General features: G+C 35.5%; 1 pseudogene; it reads left to right on the forward strand.

Moving 5' to 3' along the window:
- The first annotated feature begins 4,382 nt into the window (after positions 1 to 4,382).
- LOC149254359 (serine/threonine-protein kinase PEPKR2 pseudogene) lies at positions 4,383 to 6,106 on the forward strand (annotated as a pseudogene).
- The last annotated feature ends 1,308 nt before the right edge of the window (positions 6,107 to 7,414 follow it).

A 7,414-nucleotide genomic window follows, 5' to 3' on the forward strand; every position in this document is an offset into this window, starting at 1 on the left:
TACCACTCCTCAAACTATCAAGACAGAAGAACATATCAAGAAGAAAAATGTTCAAGAAGTGAAAGATCACATCGAGCATCAAGAAATGACTCCGACCATATCTTGTAATGCATTGGAAGAAATTACCACTCCTGAAACTCTCAAGATAGAAGGACATGTCAAGAAGAAAAAGATTCAAGCAATGAAATATCACATTGAGCATCAACAACAAGTTCCCCAACTTTTAAAGGATAACACCACTTTGGTGCAAAATCGAATGAAACAACAAGCAGATCAACATCATAGTGAAAGAAGTTTTGATGTAGGCAATTGGGTATTTTTACGACTACATTTCAAGCAAGCTATTTATGAGAAGGAAATGTTGGCAATACTACATGCACTTAAGAAAAGGTGACCTTATCTAATGGGAAGACACTTCAAGGTAAAAATAGATCATGATAGTCTTAAATACTTTTTAGAACAAAGATTATCTTTAGAAGAATAGAAAAAATGGGTCACAAATATGTTGGGTTATGAATTTGAAATCATCTACAAAAAAGGGAAGAAAAATGTTGTTGCAGGTGCACTCTCAAGAAAGGATGAGGATGTGGAAGCGTTGCTTCATGATATTTCAATTATCCAACTAGATTGGATAAACGAAGCAAGGGATGAATGGAAGAAGGGTGAAGAAGTTTGGCCACTCATTCAAAAGTTGCAGAAGATCCCAGTTCAAACAATATTGCCAGAACTTAATGAGGAAGGAAAAATCACATTAGAACTTGGAGCAATTACAGAAACAAGAACCCGATAGTTACGAAATTGATTAATTTTATAGTATCTCATCAAGTGGAAGAACTTACCTGTTGAAGATTCCACATGGGAGGACAAGAATTTTATACAGAAGCATCAAGAACTACTCAAGCATTGAGGACAACACTTTTAGAAGGAGAGGGGCATGTTAGGTCCCTATACTACTAGTGTAACCCCTTATTGTTATTAGTACAACCCCCTTATTATATTGTTGTGCTCATGTAGTCCCCATATTGTTATTATTGTGCCCCATAGAAGCCCACTATTGTTATTATTGTGCCCTTACATTATTATTGTTATGTCGGTTCTGATTATATTATGATCCCTTAGACTCCTATATATATAAAGGAGGTCTTGTCATTTGTATCATCCAAGAATTGTTCATTTATGTAATGTAAAGAATGTTGCCCCCTCAAAGAGGGTGAATTCCAAGGCATTTATATTTCTTTTCTATTTTTTTGTGAGCTCGTTTCATAACATTCACTATATATTGTGCACCAACAAAACCCTTAATGACTGGCCCTTTTGGCAACGACCTGCAAGCAAATTGCAGTCTCATTCGAAGTGACTACGGGAGGATGTAGAACTAGGTTTTTGTAGCCTTGAAGGAATAGGAGATGTGGTACTGTTATGTTATCTTATTCTTATCATTTATAAATCACTTCAACGCATTATATTAATCACTTAAACATGCCATATAGAACCATAAACCATCAGTGTGATGAAGTAAAATGCAATTTTAATGGTTGCTACTCTACAACAGATAATAAGAAAATATACACATCAAAACACCAAATTAGCGTGTTTGACCCCATTGTAGGGCTACGTCGACAAGAAATGTTTCTTAATATAATAAATCTTTCAACAACAATTAGTTCTTGGCCTGCACACTAAGCTGTAGGCTTTCTATGCACTCCACTATAGACTCTTCTTCAGGCCTTTGTGTTATTAGCTGCAGAGCCTCTCCTTTTCTACCAAATTACACATCACAATAATTCACGCATAACACTAATATGGATCAAAACTGATTGATATCTCTTCTTATTATCTTACCCTATATATACTATTACATTGTAGGGTTACATCATCAAAATACCATCGACTCATGAAAACAAGAAACTATGGCCCCAAAACCCTTTGATCCCTTACAAAATCATGTGTTTTTACAAAAAATATGGGCTTCAACCCACCCCGAAGCCCTTACGACACCGTGCGGTATATTAAAAAATTATGTAATTAAAAAAATTGATAGATTTAAAAAATAAGGAAAAACAAACTTTTGATTAAAATTAACCTAAAAAATTGTAGTGAAAAAATCCATTTCGTCTATAATTTAGGCTACGGCATTATTATTTATATATATACACACTAGTCTAGATCCATCGCTGTGCGAGAGATCAAATCTCTTTCTCTCTAAAAGACATTATTATTTATATATATACACACTAGTCTAGATCCATCGCTGTGAGAGAGATCAAATCTCTTTTCTCTCTAAAATACGTTTGCATATAAAGAGATTTGATCCCTTAGGTGCTTGGTAGATTCACAATTAAGATGGATCTAGCTTGGTTTAATTTCCCCCTTTAAATAGGTTAAATTCCATATTAATACTATGCATCAATACCATGGGTTCTCAATGCCATGGATCCATACAATAATCCAATTTTATTTTTATTATTATTTTATTTTTACAGGGTTATTTTTTTCAATGCATACATACTCTACCCCCTCTAGTTTTGAACCTGTGACCTTTTAGGAGGAAACACATGCTCTTAACCATTAGGCTCACTGAATTTGTATAAAAGATGGATGTATAATTCATTGAATTTTTAATATAAAATTAACATTGGGCATTAAAAAGGTGTTATTAATGATAAAAAAAATCAATCTGGGTCATAGCTAAAATATTTCAATGCCTCCTGTGAAGTAAAATATTTCAATATTAACTATATATATAGTTAAAATATTTCAATATTAACTGTATATATGGTTAAACAAAAAACTATATATATATCACATAAAACAATTCAAAAAAATAACATGGTAATTAAAAAAAATCAAGTAATGTCACATTTTAGCACTATTCTACATTTTAGCATGTTGTTAGGTATATTTTTTTGTTAATTTTGTATGAAAGCTAGCAAAAGTTTGTTGGAATTGCCAGTTTAAATTGAGTTCAAGGAAATAAATCCATTTATATATTCAAAAAATACAATTTCAATCATGAAAAATAATATATATATATATATATATAATTTGCACAAAGTGATTGATTTTATGTAGTTAATCTCTTACTATAAAATAGAAAAATAATTTATATATAATAAAAACATTTGCTTAATTTTATTATCATTTTATATTATCGTTTATAGATAATTTATACATTAAAACTTAATAAAAATTAGTATCTTTTTCTAAATGAAAATTATTATCTTTTGTAAATGATCTTAATTATCCAGCTATTACATAATTGTTTGCCATGTACGTTAACTACCCTCTATATTATGTATTGCAGATTTAACCTAGTTATTAAAAAAACAAGGAAAAGTTAAGACAGTGTATACCATGATAATATAAATAAATCTCTATATATATAACCTCTATGTTATGTATCGCAGATTTAAACTAGTTATTAAAAAAACAAGTGTATAACATGATAAAATAAATAAATATATATATACATATATATATATATATATATATTCCCGGGATGCAAGTGATTCTCACTTCATCAAGATATTCCTCGGTAAGGCAGCTTTCATATGTGAGACATGAAAACTATTGTATAATAATAAAATCCATAGAATGTTTAAAAATACGTTTGTGTACAAGAAAATAAATTGAAGGATTTTAGCTGCTTGGAGTAAACGTGAGCAGGTAGTCTAGTGCGTATATTTTCATTTTCTAAATACAATATTCGAAAAGTCAATTTCTATATAAATTGAATGTAATTAGGCCGATAGGCCTTCCTATGCATCAACAATTGTCAACACTTTTACTCTGCTCTGTTGGATCAGGTGAGACACTTTCAACCATTGATTTGAAGTGTGATTGCTTTTTCCAAGTATTGGTTGAGTTGCCTTCTTTTCACCTGTGCACTCCGTGGCATGGCAAGATATTTTTACTGATTTTTCCCATTCTTTTATGTCACTCTTGAAGATATTTTTACTGTTTTTTCCCTGCAAGTTGTTGTTGTTATTCTTCTTCCCTGGCTTTTAAGTAGCATCTTCCCAGGCTTTTGGCAAACACTAATTAGTATTAAGCATTCTAAAACACAGAAATGTCGGTTTGAAGCTCTGTAAAGAGCTTTTCGAAATTTGACTTCCATTCTCTGATTTGCCTCGAGAGGCTGGGCTTGCAGAGGAGACAATCGAGGCAATGTTGTGGCGTTATCCTTCCATCAGAGGCATCAACTACGACCTCCCTCATGTCGTGGCCATTTCTCCCCATCTCCCAGGTTACTAACAACACGTTTGCTTCATTGGAGTCAATCAGTCTAAACTCCTCTTTGCCATAACAATTCCTTGCATCTCGTCTGGTAGAGTAGCCCCAGATCTTTTGGTTAAACTCTTTTTGCAAAGTCCATAGTTCAAATGGATTCATTACCAAGGAAGCGGAACAGAGGAGCAGCAGTAAACCGTGCCAATTTAGAAAACACACCTCGGCTACGCAATGATGGTGAGTCTTCCACATCATTAGCCTCGCACCTTTCTTTCCAACAACAGAGGAAGCGGACAAAGGGCTTAGATTTGCATCCTACAGCAGCTTCCGTTGCTCCTCCTCCTCCAAGAAGGGGTTGTTTCCCTAATTCACCAGAAAGAGGATTGAAGAGAAAGGTTGGATGTATTCTTGCTTCTACCCGGACTGGTAGGAAGCGAAAGATTGAAAAAGATTATGATTTCGGCCTCGAATTAGGACGAGGCAAATTTGGTCTGGTGAGAATATGCAAGAGCAAAGCTACTGGGGAAGAGCTCGCCTGTAAGACTCTCCCAAAAAAGACTGAAGAAAATGTGTATAAGGAGATTGAGATTATGCAGCATCTGTCAGGCCATCCTAATGTCGTCACACTCCGAGCTGTGTATGAAGATGCAGAATCTTTGCATCTTGTGATGGAGTTATGCACTGGTGGACGCCTCACTGACGAGATGTCTCGGATTGGATGCTACTCTGAGCATCAGGCAGCAAACTTGATCAAGGAATTAATAATGGTCATTAAATACTGTCATGAGTTGGGTGTTGTCCATCGGGATATTAAACCTGAGAATGTTCTCAGAACCAGTTCTGGACAACTGAAGCTAGCTGATTTTGGCTTGTCCACGCGGTTTGCAAAAGGTATTTGTCTGTCCTTTGGTTCTGCTCACTAAACATGTACACAAGAACATATCATCATTATTAAATAATTCACCAGTTTTCTTTATGTATTTGACTGAGAGTACATTTTCACATTCAAACAGGTCAAAATTTATCTGGAGTGGTAGGGAGTCCTTCATATATTGCCCCTGAAGTTTTGGCAGGGACGACTTATTCAGAAAAGGTTGATGTTTGGGGGGCTGGTGTCCTCCTACATGCCCTTTTGATAGGCATATTACCATTTCGAGGAGGATCTATTGAAGCCATATTTGACGCAATAAAACTAGTACAGTTAGATTTTCATTCTCAAGTGTGGCAGCCCATATCAGGGCTAGCAAGGGATTTGCTATCAAGGATGCTTTCAAGGGATGTGGAAAAGAGACTTTCTCCGCAGGAAGTACTGAGTGAGTAAAATTGTTGCATTGCTGAGAATTAAATATTTTGTATATCTGTTATCTTTATTTTCTCTTAAAATGTAATTATGAATCTATTGATCATATTTTCATCATCTGTGGCTGCAGGCCACCCTTGGATCAAGTTTTACACGGAGTCTAATGTAAAGATTCCAGCCAGCATTCCTTACACGGAGTCTAATGTAAAGATTCCAGGCAGCATTCCAAAAGGGAAAAACTGTTTCCTTGCTGTGAAGGATCAATGCTTAGAAGAAACCCCACTTCCATTGTCTTCATATAAAAGGGAGAAAAGAGCACAGTTTGCGAATTCAATTCCAACAGAGTATGGAGAAGATGAATCTTTCGTCGGGCCTTTGCAGGGTTTCTCACGTCTAAGACAGCCAGAGATTGATATCCAAGCAGTAGGGACATGTGAAATTGTAGATGCTCTTGCAGCTGGTATTTCACAGATGAGATTATCTGAGCCAAAAAGGAGCAGACCTTGTGTTCCTGCAGGCCCTGTTCCACTGCAGTGGTCGTCTCACTTAAAACGCAGCTTGTGTACAGCATTTTGAAAGCATGCCATTGATATTGATGACTGTTGCTGACTTACAGTAAGTAAAATTGTTGAAATGCTGGGCATTAAACATTCTGCATATATGTGTTATCTTTATTTTCTCTTAAATGCAATTATCAATATACGACTCAATCATTCTGACAATATTTTCCTCTACTGCTACAGGCCACCCTTGGATCAAGTTTTACACAGAATCTAATGTATAGATTCCGGCGAGCTTGTCAAAAGAAAAAAACTTATCCTGGTTGTTAAGGGTGAATGGTTGGACTAATCTCCACTTCCATTACCTCCATTTAAAAGGGACAGATCATGCAAAACATGAATCTTTCTTCTGGCCTTTGCAGGGTTTCCCACATCCAAAACACCTAGCGCTTGATGTCCAAGCAGCAGGGAAATATGCATCTGCCATTTTAGTTATAGAATTATTTGAGCCTAAAAGGAGTAGACCTTGTGTTCCTGCATGCCCTGTTCCACTCCAGTGCTTAAGTTACAGCTTGTGTTCAGCATTTTGAAAGCGTGCCATTGCTGACTGTTACTGACAGATAGTGATCATTACTTATTGGTCGCGCGGCTCAAGATGTTTATAATGGAGGTGTGACTAATATCATGTGTTGATTTATCCATTCATTATGTGTTGATTGATCCATTCACTGACTAAAAAATATCTTAACATGAATGACTCCATTGTTTGTGCCAGTATAAGGTGTGCCCTGCTATTGAGCCCACCAAACATTGATAAATACTGATATCAATATATGTAGAGGAATTGAATGGTTTGTTTTGTACAACAATTGAATCGTTTGTTTTGTCATTTACCAAAATTTTCAAGAATTTATAATACTTCATTTATTTTCAAGAATTTAGAATACTTCATTAGCTGATCTGAATAGTGTCTGGTGTGTTGTTCCTCCTTTCAAGCGTGCGTGTTCATGTTTAGCTGGTCATCTTTAGGAATGTTTGTCTTCAGGTGAGCGTGCGTGTTCATGTTTAGATGGTCGTCTTTAGGGATGGTTATCTTCAGACAAGCGTGCATGTTCATGTTTAGATGGTCATCTTCAAGCATGGTCATCTTGAGGCGAGCGTGAGATCACAGTCAAGAAGACATCCATGGGGAAGAACTGCTTCTTTTATTCTTGCTACATGTAATGTTAGCAACGATTTGGTATTTTCTTATTTTTTTTTTGCCTTCCAGCCTCCTAATTTGGCATTGACCATGGTTTTTTAACATCTTTATAGACATTGTTATATACCTAGGGGGGATAATATGGGGTACCAAGGGAGGTACCCAAGGTAATAATGTAATAAT

The sequence above is a fragment of the Pinus tabuliformis genome, chromosome 7 (assembly GCF_031772625.1).
Source record: "Pinus tabuliformis cultivar Carrire ecotype Pingquan chromosome 7, CPIR1, whole genome shotgun sequence".
Lineage (NCBI taxonomy): Eukaryota > Viridiplantae > Streptophyta > Pinopsida > Pinales > Pinaceae > Pinus > Pinus tabuliformis.